The following is a 17,614-nucleotide window of genomic DNA, read 5'->3' on the forward strand; positions in this document are numbered from 1 at the left end:
GCTCAGGTGATTGGCTAAAATCATTCCAGCATCAGAACTCTTTACAATATGCATTGAAGACAACATCCAAACGGAACTACCATTTAAAGGTTATTCACATGAGCATGTTAAAACTAAATGATTTATACTTTCATTAATTTGATACACTTCTCCACATTAAGGAAGAACAGACATGCCGACGACTGATTCAGACACACATCTGAAGCGACTGATATCAGCTCGATCTGGAGTTTACTCAAGGTAACGTGAAAATAACAGATCTGATTCACACTGGAATATTGGGAGGAGAATAATACTGGAGAGACTCAGACAATCTCGGTCCCGCTTAGTATAATAATAAACTTTATTTATATAGCAAAGAATGCATTTTAAAGTGCTTTACATAAAACTGATATAATCAATTATCAACAGCAACGTCACATTCAATAAAAACATGTGCATCAATGTGCCTTTCTTTGAGTTTTGCAAATATGTCAGAGATAAAATATATGTTGAAATCATTGTCCTCCAGTGGTTGTTGCATACATTTACAATAGGCTGAAAAGATGAGGAATAAATGCATATAAAATAAATGGTATGGAGAGATACAAAACATAGAAATATCCACCTTATGTTGCAGCGTTTTTCTGTGAATGTGTGAGACTTCACATTCTTTAGCCGCTATAGTAAATAATTAGAAGAATAAAGTGCATGTAAATGGTCGAACTATTTGTGCTACAAACCAGTGTTTATAATTATGACAATATTAAAATTACATGGTAAGAAATATCAGTTATCAATATCAAGCAGCAAAATACACTGTTTTTGAACAGCCAAAAGTAACGAAGCGAATGACACCGCAAGCCTGGCACATTCAATTTAACATAAGGTGGATATGATCTATAAAATATAGGTCATCACAATATACAGGAATACAAAAACACATAGAAAATGAAGATGCATGAAATGAAATGGATGAGGCAGTGCAAAATGAAAAACATTTTCTCAAATAAAAGTTTGTTTGTACTCGAAAGAGTCATTGAAGAGTCATTGAAAAACACTCATAGAAATTGAGGAATGTGGAAGTAATGTGTGAAGTGGGCCAGTCTTTTCAAACTCTGAATACTTGCAGGGATGGTATACAGGATCTGTTTTCATTTGTCCTTGTCTACAGATAAACCTTTTTTGGCTGTGGTACAGTTTAAAGGGATACTTCACTTTAAAATGAAAATTCTGTCATCATATACTCACCCTCATGTTGTTTCAAACCTGTATGAATTTCTTTCTTCTGCTGAACAGAAAGATAGATATTTTGAAGAATGTCAGTAACCAGAGCCACTGACTTCCATAGTAGGGAAAAAAATGTACTATGGTTATATTTGTGAAAATATAAATATAAAAAAACACGACCTGCGGCTGTGTAATATTTCCTATGAACGTATTTTCCAAAAAAAACATTTGTGCATGAAAATTGTGACTCCGGAAACGCTGTTGATGGATGTCAATGATGAAGGGTTTGATGAGAATCTCTCCTCAGTTTTGACATCAGAATCAAACTTTACAGGCTCGTCTGGATCACAGAAGACTAGAAATCACAAATATAGTGAGTTTATGAGATGTTGTTCTCAATCAAAATCACCCTTGTCAAATACATAAACACACATCTGTGAAAAGCTTCAATCTATAAGTGTAGAAAGTCAATCTGATGAATCTGAATAGTACATCATAATACTGTATGTTATTTAAAGTTCAGTAATGATCAAACACTCACAGTCTGGCTTTAGCTTCCCCATACTGTCCCATCTATCAAGTCTCTGTCCTCTTTCCTCTGGTGATTCTCTGGTTTGTGTCTCATTTCTGTCCTCCATTTTTCTCTCAGTCTTCTTGTTTTCTGCTGATCTGTGATTTCTGCTGATTTTCTTTCTCCTCTTCATTTGAATCTGTTCAATCACACAGACAGAGTTTCATTAAAGCGATATAACATCATATCACGAGACATCAGATCAACTCCTGATCAACATCTGCATGAGCTCAGTGTTATTACAGCATCTCAGATTAACTCTACAATATTCACAATAATCAATGATGATGACAAATGACAAATATAGAAATGTGAGTTTATGTCCTGATCATAAACATCTTTCTCTTCTCACCTCATGTTTGATCATATTTGATTCATCAGAACAACACTTTACAGCTCCGACTGGATCAACAGAAACAACAACAACTGGTTATCAATTATCATCATAACTTAAATACAGTCGCTTGACTATCTATTTCCATCGATACACAATGAAACAATGAATATACAGACAAATTAATTTACAAGCTGCAGCAATTAAAACATTTCTGATTAAAGTAGCAACTAATTCAATCATCCACATGAAAAATACTCCTCTGTAGAGTATAAGCGATAATGAGTGTTTATTTAAAGGTGCAGTCTGTAAGAATGACAACTAGGCCTAGTGGTTGAAATAAGAACTGCAGTCCAATTCAGAATATCATAGATCATCGTTTCTCCCGCCTCCTCAGACTCGACACTCACATGTCAACCCTCCCGTTTTTCCCGGGATTCTCCCGTATTTTACCTTGCTATCCCGCTATCATCCCGTTTAAATATCTTCCCGTATTTTTAATCTTTCTATTAAAAATTTAAAAATAAATTTAAAAATCCCACTGGGCGCAAACCAGTGAAGTGGAAATCCGCCCTGCAGTAATTTCATTGGTTAAGGTCACAATGACGGGTAGGTTTAGGGATCAGTGTTTGGTGTAGGCAATCAGTACTGAGATTCACATGAGCAATAACATCTTTAGAATCGGCTAATGGTTCTTAGCCCAATCCGGCCCAGGTGCACTCACACGGGTCGCCAGTTTGAGACGCGCAACAGGAACGAGCGCAGTGGGCAATGAAAACTGGAAACGTGCAAAATCACAGACCAAAACAACAAACATTCCAGCCTGGAAACGCACATTTCAGAGTAAAGTAACTGGCTGTAGAAGTGTTTTCAGAGATCTTAGCATGGTTCCTCCATATATGCAAACATATTATGGTATTTTTACGCTTGAGTAGAGTGAAAAAGCTATATACTGAAAGATGTACACTTTAAGATGTCTAGATGTAATAGGGTATGTAACATAGCCTATATGTATCAATCAGGTTTTCGTAAAAAACACAGCACAACTACAGCAGCTTTAAAAGTAGTAAATGATTTTATTGATGCTTTAGACACAAAACAACACTGTGCAGCTCTTTTTATTGATCTATCTAAGGCTTTTGACACTGTGGATCACACAATTTTAAAACACAGACTTGTCAGTGTAGGGCTGTCAGATCAATCAGTTGGCTGGTTTGAAAACTATCTATCAGGTAGAACTCAGTGCGTACAGGCAGATGGTCTCATTTCCAGCCCTCTTAGTGTATCTAAGGGTGTGCCCCAGGGGTCAGTGCTGGGACCACTCTTATTTATACTATACATCAATATTCTCGATCAAAATGTTTCCAATGCAAATCTCCATTTTTATGCCGATGATACTGTGATTTACTGCTCTGCATCAACTCCAAACCAAGCTCTTTGCCAATTACAACGTACTTTTGATATTGTTCAACGTACCCTATCCGATTTAAAACTTGTTTTGAATGATACGAAAACAAAACTAATGTTGTTTTCCAATGCAAAATCAAAGTCAAAGAACCTTGTACCTATTGCTACTTCACGGGGTTCCAAGATTGAGTTTGTATCGCAGTACAAATATCTCGGTATATTAATTGATGATTCACTTTCTTTTAAACCTCACATTCAGCAGTTGGTGAAAAAACTGAAGCTGAGACTGGGATTTTATTTCAGAAATAGGTCATGTTTTTCCTTTGAGGCAGGAAAGAGGCTAGTTGCTGCTACTTTCATGTCAGTGCTTGACTATGGTGATGTTATATACATGCATGCATCTCTTACAAGCTTAAAATTGCTGGACACGGTTTATCATGGAGTGCTTAGATTTGTCACAAATTTTAGAACACTAACACATCACTGTTCTTTGTATGCCCGGGTTGGTTGGTCTTCTCTGTCCACTCGTAGACTTAACCATTGGTACGTTTTTATCTATAAAGCAATTCTTGGTTTGCTTCCACCATACCTTCAATCTTACATTATAAAGAAAAACATAGGAAGATATTCTCTTCGTTCCGAGGACTTAATGCTTTTATCTGTCCCTCGTGTACGGACCGAACTAGGAAAAGGGGCGTTTAAGTATGCAGCCCCCTGTGCTTGGAATGAGCTACAAAATGTAGTAAAACTTCAGGAGCTGGTCTCACTTTTTAAGTTTAAAGCAATTTTAAATGAGTTGGAGGCTACCCAAACTACCTGTAAATGTTATGACTGATCATCCGGACGATCCCAGCGAGCATCGCTGTTGTTTTATTGCTTCAGTTAAATATTTGCAACTTTTTTACCTTCATGACCTTGTAATTCACTATTTTTTTTACCAGGATTATTTGTAATACGTTACATGTTACATGTTAAATGTTGATGTATTTGTTTTATGTCTGCAACTTTGTTAATTGTGCTGCTGCCTGTCTTGGCCAGGACACTCTTGGAAAAGAGATTTTTAATCTCAATGAGTTTTCTTTCTGGTTAAATAAAGGTAATAATGTAGCCTAAAAAGTTTTTTTCTGTTTTTGTCAGTTTTGGCATGGATATGTTGCGGCAAAAACAAATAACTAACAAAACAGCATCAGGCATAAGAGACATCAGGATTCAAATTGTCCTTAAAAGGTATTTATTCTTGCAAGAATGTTCCCAGTCCATCCACAGTCCAGCTGCAGACGGAGTGAGACTCAGAGCAGAGGTTGGCCAGCTTCTTTATAGTGTTCTTTTCAAAGCTATCTCCTGTCACCCACCCCAAACACAAGGAACAAAAGGGACCCCCCTTGACCCCTCCCCAGCTCCTCTCACCTCTGAAGTCCCACACACACACACCCTGCAGCTGTATCAACATCATAAAAGAATCCCAAAATACAGAACGCATGGCATTCTTTTGTTAAATTATTGAAAATAAATGATATATAGGAAAGATAAAAAAAAATTCCACAACAGATACCAATCGTGAAACCTAAGAACTGTGATAGTCAAGAAAGGGGAAAAAGAAAACACAAACAAAATACGCCGCAGACATAGCCTGACATGAAATAATGATGAAATGAAATAATGTATTTAGAAACGTGTTTCTCACCTGTGAGAAGAAGAGAGATGTAGAACAATCCAGAGTCTTTGTAAAATCACACTGAAGATATAAAGATAAAGTCAAAGATAAATAAAAATAAAGAAGTGAGAATCCTAGAGTCAGTCTGGAGAGAGTTTGTGCAGTCTGTGGTTAAACTCATGACTGTTTGACACTGGATTGTGTTCAGGGCATCACTAGTGCGAGGGGTGGAGACAATTACAGGGGCCACACTAAATCGGGTAGTCTGCAGCGTCAGCTTGTACGCCTGAGAGTTTAGTGACACCACAAAAATGTAATTAGTTAAAGAAGTTTTCCACATTTTCTTTTTCTTTCCTCCCTACGCAGATCTGTTTCCATATCATACTTTATGTACTGCTAAATACAGCGTCTGTTTGTACAAGAATAGAGTTCAATATAAGTCTATAGTCTAGTTTCTGTTCAATTATGAGGAAGTGTGAGAGAGTCAGTACTGTTTGTGGCTGGGTGTCATGTTATCTGTGGTGCTCCTTACACTTTTTCCCATAAGAAATGGAGAAATTGAGTTTGCTATTTCAACCATTCAGCTATTTTACTTACACTTTGGCACATTGAAGAACATTGGGTCAGAAAAGCTCCTACGCAAAAAGAATTATGCTAACTATACACTCACAATTGTGAAAAGTCACTATTCCCTTTTTTTTTAATTCAGTGGCGTAAACAAGCTTCCATAGTAATGTTTATAAGTGTGTTAAATAATGGAGATATTCATGTGCCCTGGATCCTGTTAAAACACTATTAATAGAGAGATGAAGATCAGTGTAATGAGGAAAATAATTTAGTGTCCGTCTCAGATCACTAAAGGTGAAATCATCATCGTCACTGATATTAATTCTCTTCACTGTTTACATGAAATCTGAAAACATTATTACATTACACGATTGTTGGCATTCCAAGAATGTGAGTAATAATGTTATGCAACATCTTCTGTATATTTATTGTTTTCATTTGTGTATTTTAGAAATGTTTGAAGTCCTTAATGTACATTAAACAGGATTTGGTTTATATATACTGAGCTTTCCAGTAACACATTCACTGACAGTAATTCTATGGTTCCTCAAATTTTAATGTAAGAAGTAAAATGCGTTATGTGAAACTCCTTGTAATGCATTAATGGCTGATCCATGATTTTATGAATATTGTTCTAGGAGATGTGGAGAGTTGCCCCATATGAAACATCATCACCATGATCATCAGATGAAGCCAGAAATATGTCTGAGTCTCGGGTAAGAACATTAATTGAAATGACTGTTGCGGCAATTATGTTTATTTGTGTGTACTATTTCTTTGATTGACTTGGTTCTCTCTCTCTTTCCTAATCGTCATTACTTTAATTACTCTACAATTGAGAAGGAAACGTTAGCTCTTTTGCTGGCACTACAACATTTTGATGTTTATGTGGGGGCCAATTTGTTTCCTGTTATTGTTTATAAAGGACCATAATCAGTTAATTTTATTGAGTAAGATGTATAATCACAATCAACGTCTGATGCGGTTGGCATTAAGTTATCATTTGTCTCACCAAGTTAAACTTTAAAATGTATGTCAGTTTTTTTTTTTTTTTTATCCAAGTACAAATATTTGTATTCTCATTAATGCATTTGAAACATTTCTGAAACTGATTTGATTTCTGCTTATTTGTATTTTGTCCATTTGACTCTCAACAATGTGTGTGGACATTAATTCAATTGAATCTCTGTGTTTGGTTCCACTGAATATGTTGCTGATACTCTTCATGAAAAATGTTTTAAACCTGCATTTGTTGTTTTGTTGTAACACAATTTGTTTAAATGTTTCCAGAAACAGTGTAAGAGCTTGTAAGATCTTCTTTTATTCTCCCTTGACCATCTTTTTAGTACATCAATTTAAGGGCCTTTTGCCAGAGACAAATTTTAATCTTACCATATCAATCCTCTGACCAATGACAAATGCCTGTGTCTGCTTTTGCTGTTTGTTGTTATGGTCTTTTAAATCTCTCTCTATCTCTATCTCTATCTATCTCTCAGGTAACATTTTTCATATATGCTGGGTACAATTAATGGTATAAGTTATCATCATCTCATACATCTATTTTGTAACTATTTTAAGTGTAACCATAACCATATTTTGTCATTAAACCTTTTCAATAACAACTAATGTGCTAACTAGTTTTGATTTGGTATTGACTTTGAAGTGCTACCTATTGCAATACAATATCGTCACTCTCTATAGCAACGCTCTCCCACAAATATTAAGCTCTTGTAACTGCGCTTATTTCAGTCATTGGTATAAGTGGCAGTGGGTGGAATAGACAAGAAATGTGCAGTTTTCTACCATCTTGCTAATAACGTTTCTTTAATCATCCGGCAGTCTTGCAGCCTGAACCACTGCAGGAGATCCGCCCTTACAAAATAATATCAGTAAATAATATGAACTTAAATAATATTCTCCCATGTGTTGATTTCTCGTAAATACTGCCTCTGTATTATTATCTGTTTTAAAAATATGGAGTTTCAACTTAGAGTTGAAGTTTGAATATGGAGTTTCAACTTTAAGTTGTAAATTATTGGAGTAGCCTATGTTTTACAAGAAAATACTATTTAATTTTTTTCACTTCAAAACTTCGTTTAATTCAATATGTGACAATTGTTTCAACAACCATTTTTTTTCCCAGTAAAGTTTAAAATTTGTTAATGATTGATGTGCTATACAGGTTTAAGTTTCACTATATGAACAAATGTTCATATTTAAATAAATTGATAAAAATCTCTTTACAAAACAATTAACAATTAAGTGTTTTAGTCACCTTGTGATGAGCTGAAAAGAGAAAACATCCAGTGCAGGTCTAAGATCTGTATTGTGCTGTGCTGTGCGGTGCTGCTTTCACTAGTTCACTCCCTTTGAAATTATGTCACTAGTTCACTCCCTGTGAAGTGTCACTAGTCTCTCCCCTGTGAAGGCCTCCTTCCCTTTACCTCTATACAGATATAAAACGTTGTCAAAATAATTGCAGTTCATGGATACGCGGAAGTGACAAAAAATCTGTATTAGGAATTTTGAAGGCCAATTAAGTAATCAGTTGAGGTCAATTTGTAAAGAAAGACTACACGCCTGCGCACATATATATTCAAACACTCATACCTATAGACTAAACACGTGATGTGCATGTGCACGCTATCTGCACAGATTCACGTTTTTGAAGTTCATACGGAGATAACTTTTAAAAAAAAAATTCACCGCTTGCACTTGGAAACCGTTTCAAGGTTTGCGTTCTTGAGCACCAAACACTGTTGTTGTGCAAATGAACGGCCAGAACACAGTAAAAGTTTTCTGTTTTCTGTTAGAATGGTGTCGTGTAAGCGGTCCCTAAGTTAATAACTAATGATCTTTACAATGGAAGTGAATCAATCAAAACTAACTTTATCTGGACAATAACTTTATTCTAGAGCTGATGTAAAGCCTAAACAATCTGTTACTCTCTATATTGTTAAAAGTGCTGTATAAATGGAGATGACCTGACTTGACTATAAGTACTTGGCCATATGTCAGATTTTAAACCTGTCTTTTTGCATACCATTGTATGAATTTTGCGGGCGCCCGCAACTAGTCCAATACAAGTATTACAAGTTAGACTAGTATACAGTTTCAGTTCAACAATTTTTGCATTTTTGAAAGAAAATATATATTTAGTGATTCAAGGAGTAACTTTATGTTTTGACCTGATTTGTATCAATTTAAAACATTAACAACATTAATGTCCTTACAATAATTAGTAGAATTGATAAAAGGATGATTCATATAACACAGTGGGCCTATTACTCTCTCCCTTTAATTTATACTGATTTTAACCATTGTATTTCTATAAAAACACTGTTGTTAGAGTAAATGTAGATTTAGATCTTTAATTACAGGTTAATTCAAGGGACAAGAAACAACAATGTTTAAGAGGTTTATTTGTATTCATCCTTTCTGTTCAACTGCCAGAACAAAAAATCTAATGCATCAAAATCTATGTAAGGATTCCATACAGGAGATAATAAACTCTTCCCTGTAGAACACGTTGTTGTTTTAGTTAGGATTCTAATTAACAACTGTTTTAATTAGGAGAGAGATAAAGCAATCCACTAAATGTACAGCTTGAAATAAACTGGTATTCAGAACCTATTGAACACGACACAGCATATTAACGGCATTAAATAGAATTAATGCATTATAAATAAATTAAATACATGCCAGTCAACATCTTTGTATTATAACACATAATATTACCTGTCATTTTCATCTTTTTCCACTAAATGAACTAGATTTGAGGTGAAACTCAAAGGCCTTTAGTTTCAGGATCAGAGACAGTGAAGAGAAATCAGAGAATCTGATCTGAAGCTCAATGACACACTCGTCACACAGTTAATGTCTGAATCTGGAACCTATATTGCATGACCAGTGTTATTTTGAATAGCTTCATGAGAATAAAACTATTGACTCAAAGTTCTTGTGATAGCCTGTGATCAGTAAGCCTAGAAATAGAAACTAAACCACTTAAATTTTCCACTTAAATTTTCTCACACATGCTTTAAATATTTCTCCATTTCTAGACCTACAACATTTTTGTCATTGCTTTCTTTATCTTTATCTTTATTTTCTTTATCTTAGGCTGACACATCTGTTTATCATTTGAGAACTGACTGAAAGAGGCGAGCCAGACAGCAAAGCTTATGTGTTTGTTCTGTTATGCTTTATGTCTCATATATTTCTTCAGTTGTTGTCCGCTATGTTAAATAGGCTATTTCCTTGGTTGGGATGGCCTTTTATTTACCTTTTATTAACCTTGTCTTAAGTGAATTAATAAACTTGTTCTGAGCGGCCTTGTTCACTCATTTTTGGTTACCTTTCCTTTTTAAATTATTTAGAAGGGAGGTCATAACAAACATTGCCAAAGGTTATTAAATGTAAAAAAATATAAAACAAATATTAAAAAATATAAAAAAAGTTAGTTAACATATTATCTAATGATAACAAATGATATCTTATTAAAAGTGCTACAAAACCTTGTTTCTACTTTCAAACTTTTTTCCTTGCATTGAAAATCATGAAGATTTGTTAATAGAATGAATTAAATCAATAATAATGTTAAAATGAGAATTATAAAACTATTTTCGTATTAAAACTTTTTTCAGATTATTCTCATAATAATGTATGGAATGTATGGAATGAGGAATGTTAAAAATCTCCAAGTCGTGGTGTTTTTCACCCCTGTACACACCAAACCGGTTCCTGGGGTTTTTCCAGTAAGATATGCTGGGTGAAGTTTCACGTAAGTGTGAATGGCGGCGGATATTGCCCAGTCTTTATAAAGCTTAGTGTTTTTCAGAAGTTACAGTATATCAGAGTTGTTCTTAAAGACTAAAACAGCTGTGTTTGCTGTCGAAGGACACACAGTCGTGTTTCTTGCATTTCTATTTAAAAAAAAAAAAAAAAAAGATGTAATAAGAAACTAAGAAACTTGTCAGATGGAGCAGCTGAAGTTCAACAGTCAAGCTAAGAAGACAAATATCACTAAAGATTCAAACAGTGAAAGTTTTTACTCTCTCAAACTTAACTAGTTTGGTCTGTTCAGGAATGAGATAAAATGTTCATTTGACAATAAGTTTCTACTCTCAAGCCAAACACATTAAGAAGAAACATGGAGCTCAAGAGGTATATCATACAATTTAATACACGCATTATACTATACCTTCGCCCACGCCTTTGTTTTCCATCTTCGTCGAGTATAGAGAGAACAAGCAAAGCTGTATTTCAGTTGTTTTCCTCTGTGAACATGGACAAATTTGTTCCTTTTTGGAGTTTTCAGATTTAAAAACGTCTATAGATATGGAGACTACACTCGTTCTGTGGTACCGTTGCTCTCACTGAACATAGACTAAATGCTTATTTAACTTTTTATTGTTTAAAAAAAACAAAAACAAAAAAAAACTAGTGCACTAGTGTATAGTGAAAATCCTGCAGGTGTCAGTGTTTCTCTCCATCCTGCAATAAATGCATTTATTGATTAAGTGAATTTTGTGCCATAATTAAACATACAAATCCAGCAATCAAACCCAATCTGCTTTGCAAAGGAAAATCGACTCACAAAGAAACAGAAAGCAAATGTGCAAATACAAAGGTTAATTTGTAGAGTAGAGTAACAAATATAGCCTACTGTGTTTTACAAATATAAATAAATGAGCCTTGATAATATTTCACAAATACAAACCATCCTACAAATTGCATAACCTTTGAATAAATACCAAACCTAGTGCATACATGTCTGTTACGATTGTGATACACTTGGCTTTTTATGAGATCTCTCAGCTCTATTTTCTCACAAATGTGTCCAGGCAGGTATAATTGTTTCTTAACTTGCCTGTGACGTATGCAGTGCTCAAATAATTATTTTGGACAGAAAAATTAAACCCTACTTTCAATTACAGTTTTTTTCAGTCGCTAACAAGCGTTTGTCCAGCCAGTGTTCACATTTTCAAAACTCTAAACACAATTAGCACAGCATCAGTCTTTTGTGGCCATACCATTCACACCTTTCTTGTCGTTTTCACACAATATGCAGTCAGTGAACACATTTCCATAATGCTTAAATTTTCTTAACAGACAATCTATACCTCCCAACAAAATTATGGATTGTTTTTGTAGTATTTACAAATGTTAACACACAACATTCCACAATAGCAAAAACAATATTCCAAACCTTAGATACAGTATGGACTGCATATATTTACTGTATTTACCATTTACATGAAACTTTTACCATTTTTGTAAATTTCATGATTTTAGCAAAATGTGATTTTGATTGCTAGCAAAATGTGTTGCTTTTGAACAATGTCATGAAGAAACAAGCTTTTCGAGTCCATATGCATGGAGTAATGATGCTGAAAATTCAGCTTTTCATCACAGGAATAAATTACATTTTACACAATTTGTTACATGACATACATATTTTTAAACAGAAATCAGTTATTTCAAATTGTACTAATATTTTACAATATGAAAGTTTATAAAAACCTCTGCTTCTGCAATGATATCAGTTCAAAAACAATATATCAGTGAGAGAGTCAAGGAGCTACAACGACAATATGTCCAGGTATAGTGTACTGTATATTCAATTCAATGTCCAGTTCTATAAGCTTTGCACTTTGCAAGTAGGTAACCTACACAGTAATAGGTTACAGTATAGTATACAGTAATGACATGATTTACATAATCTTTGTTTTGAGAGTTATGGAATTGGAGGCCAACCAGGCCCCTCATGAATTCATATACATATAGATGAGGCAGGATTCAATCTGGCCAAAAGGCGTCAACCTGGACGAAATGTAATGTGAAGGTGGAAGGTTTATGACCATCAGCCACATGAGCAGATGTCCCTCCTTGAAGGCATGGATGCTGGCTCCAAGGGTGGATCCGACATACCAAGCAGTTTTATCCCAGGTGCATCGCCTTGGATGATATCAGATGTGATCTTGATGAAAACATGTGGCCTAACCCTGAAGATCGCAGAGATTAGATACAGTAATTTACTAATTTTATGTTTTTTTTGCCCCCCCCCCCCCCTTTTTTTTTGCTGTTGTTTTTTTGTTCACAATGCTCTTGTGAGTTTCATGGATATTTTGTTCACTGTAAGCAATACTGTAAAACTTTTTCTATCAAACCGTGTTTCTACTGTACCTCCTTTAGTAAACAGTAAAGGAATAAAAACTGATTTGCTTTTTACTGGAATGCTTATGAATGTGAACAGTACTGTACATGTGGACAGTTCCCAACCAAGAAATTTAGTGTAAAACGGTAAATTGCACGTTTTGCATGCAAATACCTGTAAAACTGAAACATAAAAGTCTATGCAGTTTTAGTAATGTCAACAATAGCCAGTATTTTGAAACCTGCTGTACTTTGATTGACTGCATGTACCTTGTGAAGTGAAAACAAGTGTTATTCTTTGACAGAATTATTTCATTTAGAGTCAGATTTCCAGTGTTTTGGTAAAGTTAGTGTGTGCAGAGAAACATGTGTTCTGTTTTGAAATGAAGAGTTAGTATATATTTAACAAAATGTGTTTTTGAGAAGACAATTAACCATTTGGCCAATTGTGTTTTGTAGGTGTGAGTCTGTGTTAAGAGTTTAGAAAAAGTATTTGAAGTATGGGTAAGCGCTTGTTAGCGATTGAAAAAAACTGTAAATGAAATTGTCTCATTCATTTATAGAGAATGACAGAAACTAATTCATTGTAGACATAATAATCACTAGAGAAAATGTAAAAAGCAACATATGACGGCAGAGCTTTCAGCTTATAGCCAGATTCCCTTATAGAGAGAGAGTGGAGTGCTATAGTGCTAATGTGGATTTCTGTCTAGACATGTAATAACAATTTAGCAAAAGAAAACCTCCAAAAGGTTAATTATAGATACAGTAAGACAGAAACACATCCGTTCACAGCTCATTTTCCTCAGCTCTGGCAAAGGCAAGTTTCAAATCAGTGCTTCTCCTGGGAGATTAGAGATATCTTAGCGCCATCTACTGTTTTAGAAGAGGAAGTTGCTCAACTGCATTTGTGAGAAATCTTCCTGGACACATTTGTGAGAAAATCTGAAAAAAAGTGTCTTCAAATCATAACTCGTGTCTCGTGTCATTTTTAACTAGCAGAATAATACAGCATCAAAACACAAAATCTCACTTTTAGTTGTGTCTTTTAACTATTATAGTATTTTGAAGGGCAAAAACATTCACTTTAACTATTGGCTTTACTGCAAGTCAGCTGTCTCTTTAGCACGAGGCCAATAGTATATTGCATTATAGACTGAGCTATCTCGATCTCATCGAGTTTCAGCAACAGGCACCTCAGCTCCACCCACGTCCCGCCTCTTTGCCCATTTTTGTTTATCCGGGAGTGACGTGCTGCCATGATGCTCTGTCCAGTTTAGGCTTCAAAAATTCTCTTCAGAAACCTACGGGTGACGTCACAGACACTTATCCATATTTTTTTACAGTCTATGGTCTAAACCAGCACTATAGGAACTACAGTGACGTTAAGTAGTAAGCCAAGTAGTAAGGCACAAGGACACAGGATTTCCAACAAAAAATTTAAACCCAAAAATAAGAAAGTCATAATTAAAGAATACAAAATAAATAAACTTTTTCTAACAAATAATTTAGCTAGACCTAAATATACTGAGGTCAACAAAACACTTTTAACTCAATATAAAGAAAAGCTAAGGAGAACTGAACTGAACAAAACTGAACTCCTGACTGAGACAACAAACAGGAAATTATCACGGACGGTGAGTTCACTGAAACAAGACAGGGGAATGCATTATGTGGCGAGCAGGACGAGGCCGAGGGCCGTGAGAGGGTTTAGTCTCGTATCTCTCACAGAGGAGCGGAAGCATAAAGGAGGAGCGATGACAGGTAAGAGCGAGAGAGGAACTGGCCTGAGTTTTATTTGATGTTTTGTTCCTGTTTTGTGTGGCCAGCAGTCATCCGTGAGGGGATGCTGGCTTATACTTTCATTTTTGTATTGGTTTATTTATTTATTAAAATATTTGAATGTTCTCCGGTTCCCGCCTCCTTCTTCCCATAACATCTGAACCGCATTACACATACAATCAACATTTTATAAATCAACAAATGATTTACAATTCAACTAATCAACGTATATATAATAACAGACAAAAGAATATAATATTATAAAACAATGAATGTTAATAATAGAAATAAAAAAGAAACAATCAAAATCAAATTCCATTTTCTTCACCACCGTTTGAAGTAGCATCTAGTTGGTATCGGCGAGTGGTAAATCTTTACTGGCGCACACGCCTCACCCTTTTGCCAGTCAAGACCGCTACGACGGATGGACACACCCGCAGCCAACGCCATTCATCTCATCTCCACGCAGAGATGGCAAAAGTACTCACTTCCCATACTCAAATAGAAGTACAGATACTTGTGTTAAAAATACTCTGGTAAAAGTAAAAGTACTGATTTAACTTCTTTACTCAAGTAAAAATAAAAAAAGTACAGGCTTGGAAATGTACTTGAAGTATAAAAATAAAAGTAGCCTTGCGAATGACAATCAATTTTTATGCACAGCTACCTGGACCACACTAATGTTACAAATGAGTGCAAGCTGAGAAACTTAAGTGGAAATGGAAAAAAAGGTTCTGGTAACACTTTATAATAAGGTTCCTTCGTTAAAGGGGACATATCATGCTAAATCCACTTTTTTAGCCCTTAAATGCATTTTGGAGTGTTTAGAAGTACAGAAAAGTTGAAATTATTCTCTTCAGGTGCTTCGTTGATATCTTTATATTCTGTTTTGGCCTTATTTTTCAACCTGTTCCGATTTTTCTGTTCTCTATGACGTGTTGTGAACTATTACGTCACAGTATTTGCAGCGGAACTGCCAAATAAAGACATCGACTCCCGGCCCAACACTTCGAGCAATCCGCCATTTTTATTTCTCGCTGCAATTTTGTAGTCCAAGCTAAAGGATGCAGAAGTTACGAGAGGGTAAGTTAAAATGTTCGGTTGTTGGATGTAGTAACCCACACACTTCACCGTCTAATGTAGATGAACTGCCACGCTTGTGACAGGGCGCATGTTTAACTGAAAGAACGAGCAGAGAGAGAGACCCCGGTCGCGCGCGCGCTCACTCTCTCTCTTCGGAGCCAGGCGAAAGTGTAAACAAGACTTCACCATCTCCAAACTAGACGCTGTCTTGCTCTCTCTCCCTCGCACATATTAATCAAAATAAATCGACACGGTGGTAAAAGGTCAGAAGACTAAAGTTTCATGTGTAAATACAGTAACACACCAGTGCGATACATCCATATGAAGACGTTGTTCTGCAGGTTCGTCGTCTTCATTTTCATCTCGCTCCGGCTCCGACTCTGGCTCAAACATGTAAGGCTGGCTGGACAAGTCTTCCGTTGTTGACATTTTGTTAATAACGTGTGAATAAAAAGTTTCTGTGCCGCTAGATAATCGTATCTCTGCTATCAAACTACAAAAATGGCCGAACGGGGTGGAGTTGAACCGAGTGTCACCTCTGCATCCTGGAGAGGGGGCGGGGTATGACGTGTCTCATTTGCATTTAAAGAGACCGCACCAAAACGAGTTGCTCTCAGACGCACATCAGAAAAGGGGTAGAAAAGGGGCCTGTGGAGCTATAATAATGAGGAATTCAGACCCAAGCATTGCAGTTCCGCTTTATATAGACTACAAATGTATGATTTATATGTAAAAAGGAAAAATTTAAAAGCATGATATGTCTCCTTTAAGGCTCAAACAGGACGTTTCTGGATGGTTGGTTAACGTAATGTCACTGATCTATCTTTGTGTGTACTGGCAGGGTAGAGTAGTGAGATACGAACACTATGTGTTTACTGATGTATACGTTAGTTCATTGACAGATTGATGTTGCAGCTAATGCTCATGAAAAGATGACCATTTATTTATTATGACCATTTACTTTATTTCGGTAAATGTAGGGTTGTCAGTGATATGTAACGTTATCTATGCAGTGTTAGGTACAACTGTCAGGTCTGAAGCACTCACATAAGGTCACAGCAGGAATGTTTCTAACAGTAGTTGAAGGACACCTAAGAATTTTGTGTTACCATTCATCTTCATGCAGTTCTAACTGTTTTTTTTTTCATTACTTCTTAATCAGTAACAGACACCGTTATAAACCATCTACAAAAGTAAGCTAGTATTACCACATTACACGTAACACAATAACACAATAACCATAATGCGTTGTTTATTATAAACGTGGGTTTATGAATTATATTGAGAACGTCGTACATAGAAAACATGCCGTAATGTACCCTGAGTGTAAACAGCCGCATTCATCGTGAAGCGTGCAGCATGCGATTTGCAAAGATTAATATAAAGGTTAATAAAACGTTACACTCACTTCTTCTTCTGGAGGTTCAGCAGGAACACGAATAGTTGGTACCGATCCTTTTTTCAGGAGCAGCTTCTTAGCAAAACCAGCTTTATACTGACCCTCGTTTGTAAAGCAGTCTGGTGTGTGAAATGATTCGCGCAAACATGAAAGCATTGGTTAATCGTGGGGAATATTCCCTTCGAAAACAAAACTCAGCCACTGCGTCTTCAGCGGTTCGGATTCAGGAACATCAAAATGATGCTGTGTTCCTTATTACACCCAAGAACAGAACACCACAATCGCTTAGACACCATTCTCCTCATAGACAGTGCTCCAGTAACAACAATGCGGACTATGATTGACAGCTCGCTCACGAGCGAGGGCGGGTTTGTGTTGAAACGCTGCTGTCAATCAACAATCGTGGGGGGGGCGCCGATCTTGTGACGTCACATGGTCGAACGGCTTGACTTG

At 35.8% G+C, this 17,614-nt stretch overlaps 1 long non-coding RNA gene across 1 annotated transcript; it reads right to left on the minus strand.

The window, feature by feature from the left end:
• Positions 1-314: 314 nt before the first annotated feature.
• On the minus strand, positions 315-5,273 carry LOC311277368. Its single transcript, XR_014625240.1, has 4 exons — positions 5,206-5,273; positions 2,133-2,182; positions 1,751-1,919; positions 315-1,564 (listed from the first exon to the last, which is right to left on the minus strand). It is a non-coding gene; the product is annotated as an uncharacterized lncRNA (long non-coding RNA).
• Positions 5,274-17,614: the final 12,341 nt, after the last annotated feature.

This window comes from Rutilus rutilus (assembly GCF_951802725.1).
Source record: "Rutilus rutilus genome assembly, chromosome: 18".
NCBI lineage: Eukaryota > Metazoa > Chordata > Actinopteri > Cypriniformes > Leuciscidae > Rutilus > Rutilus rutilus.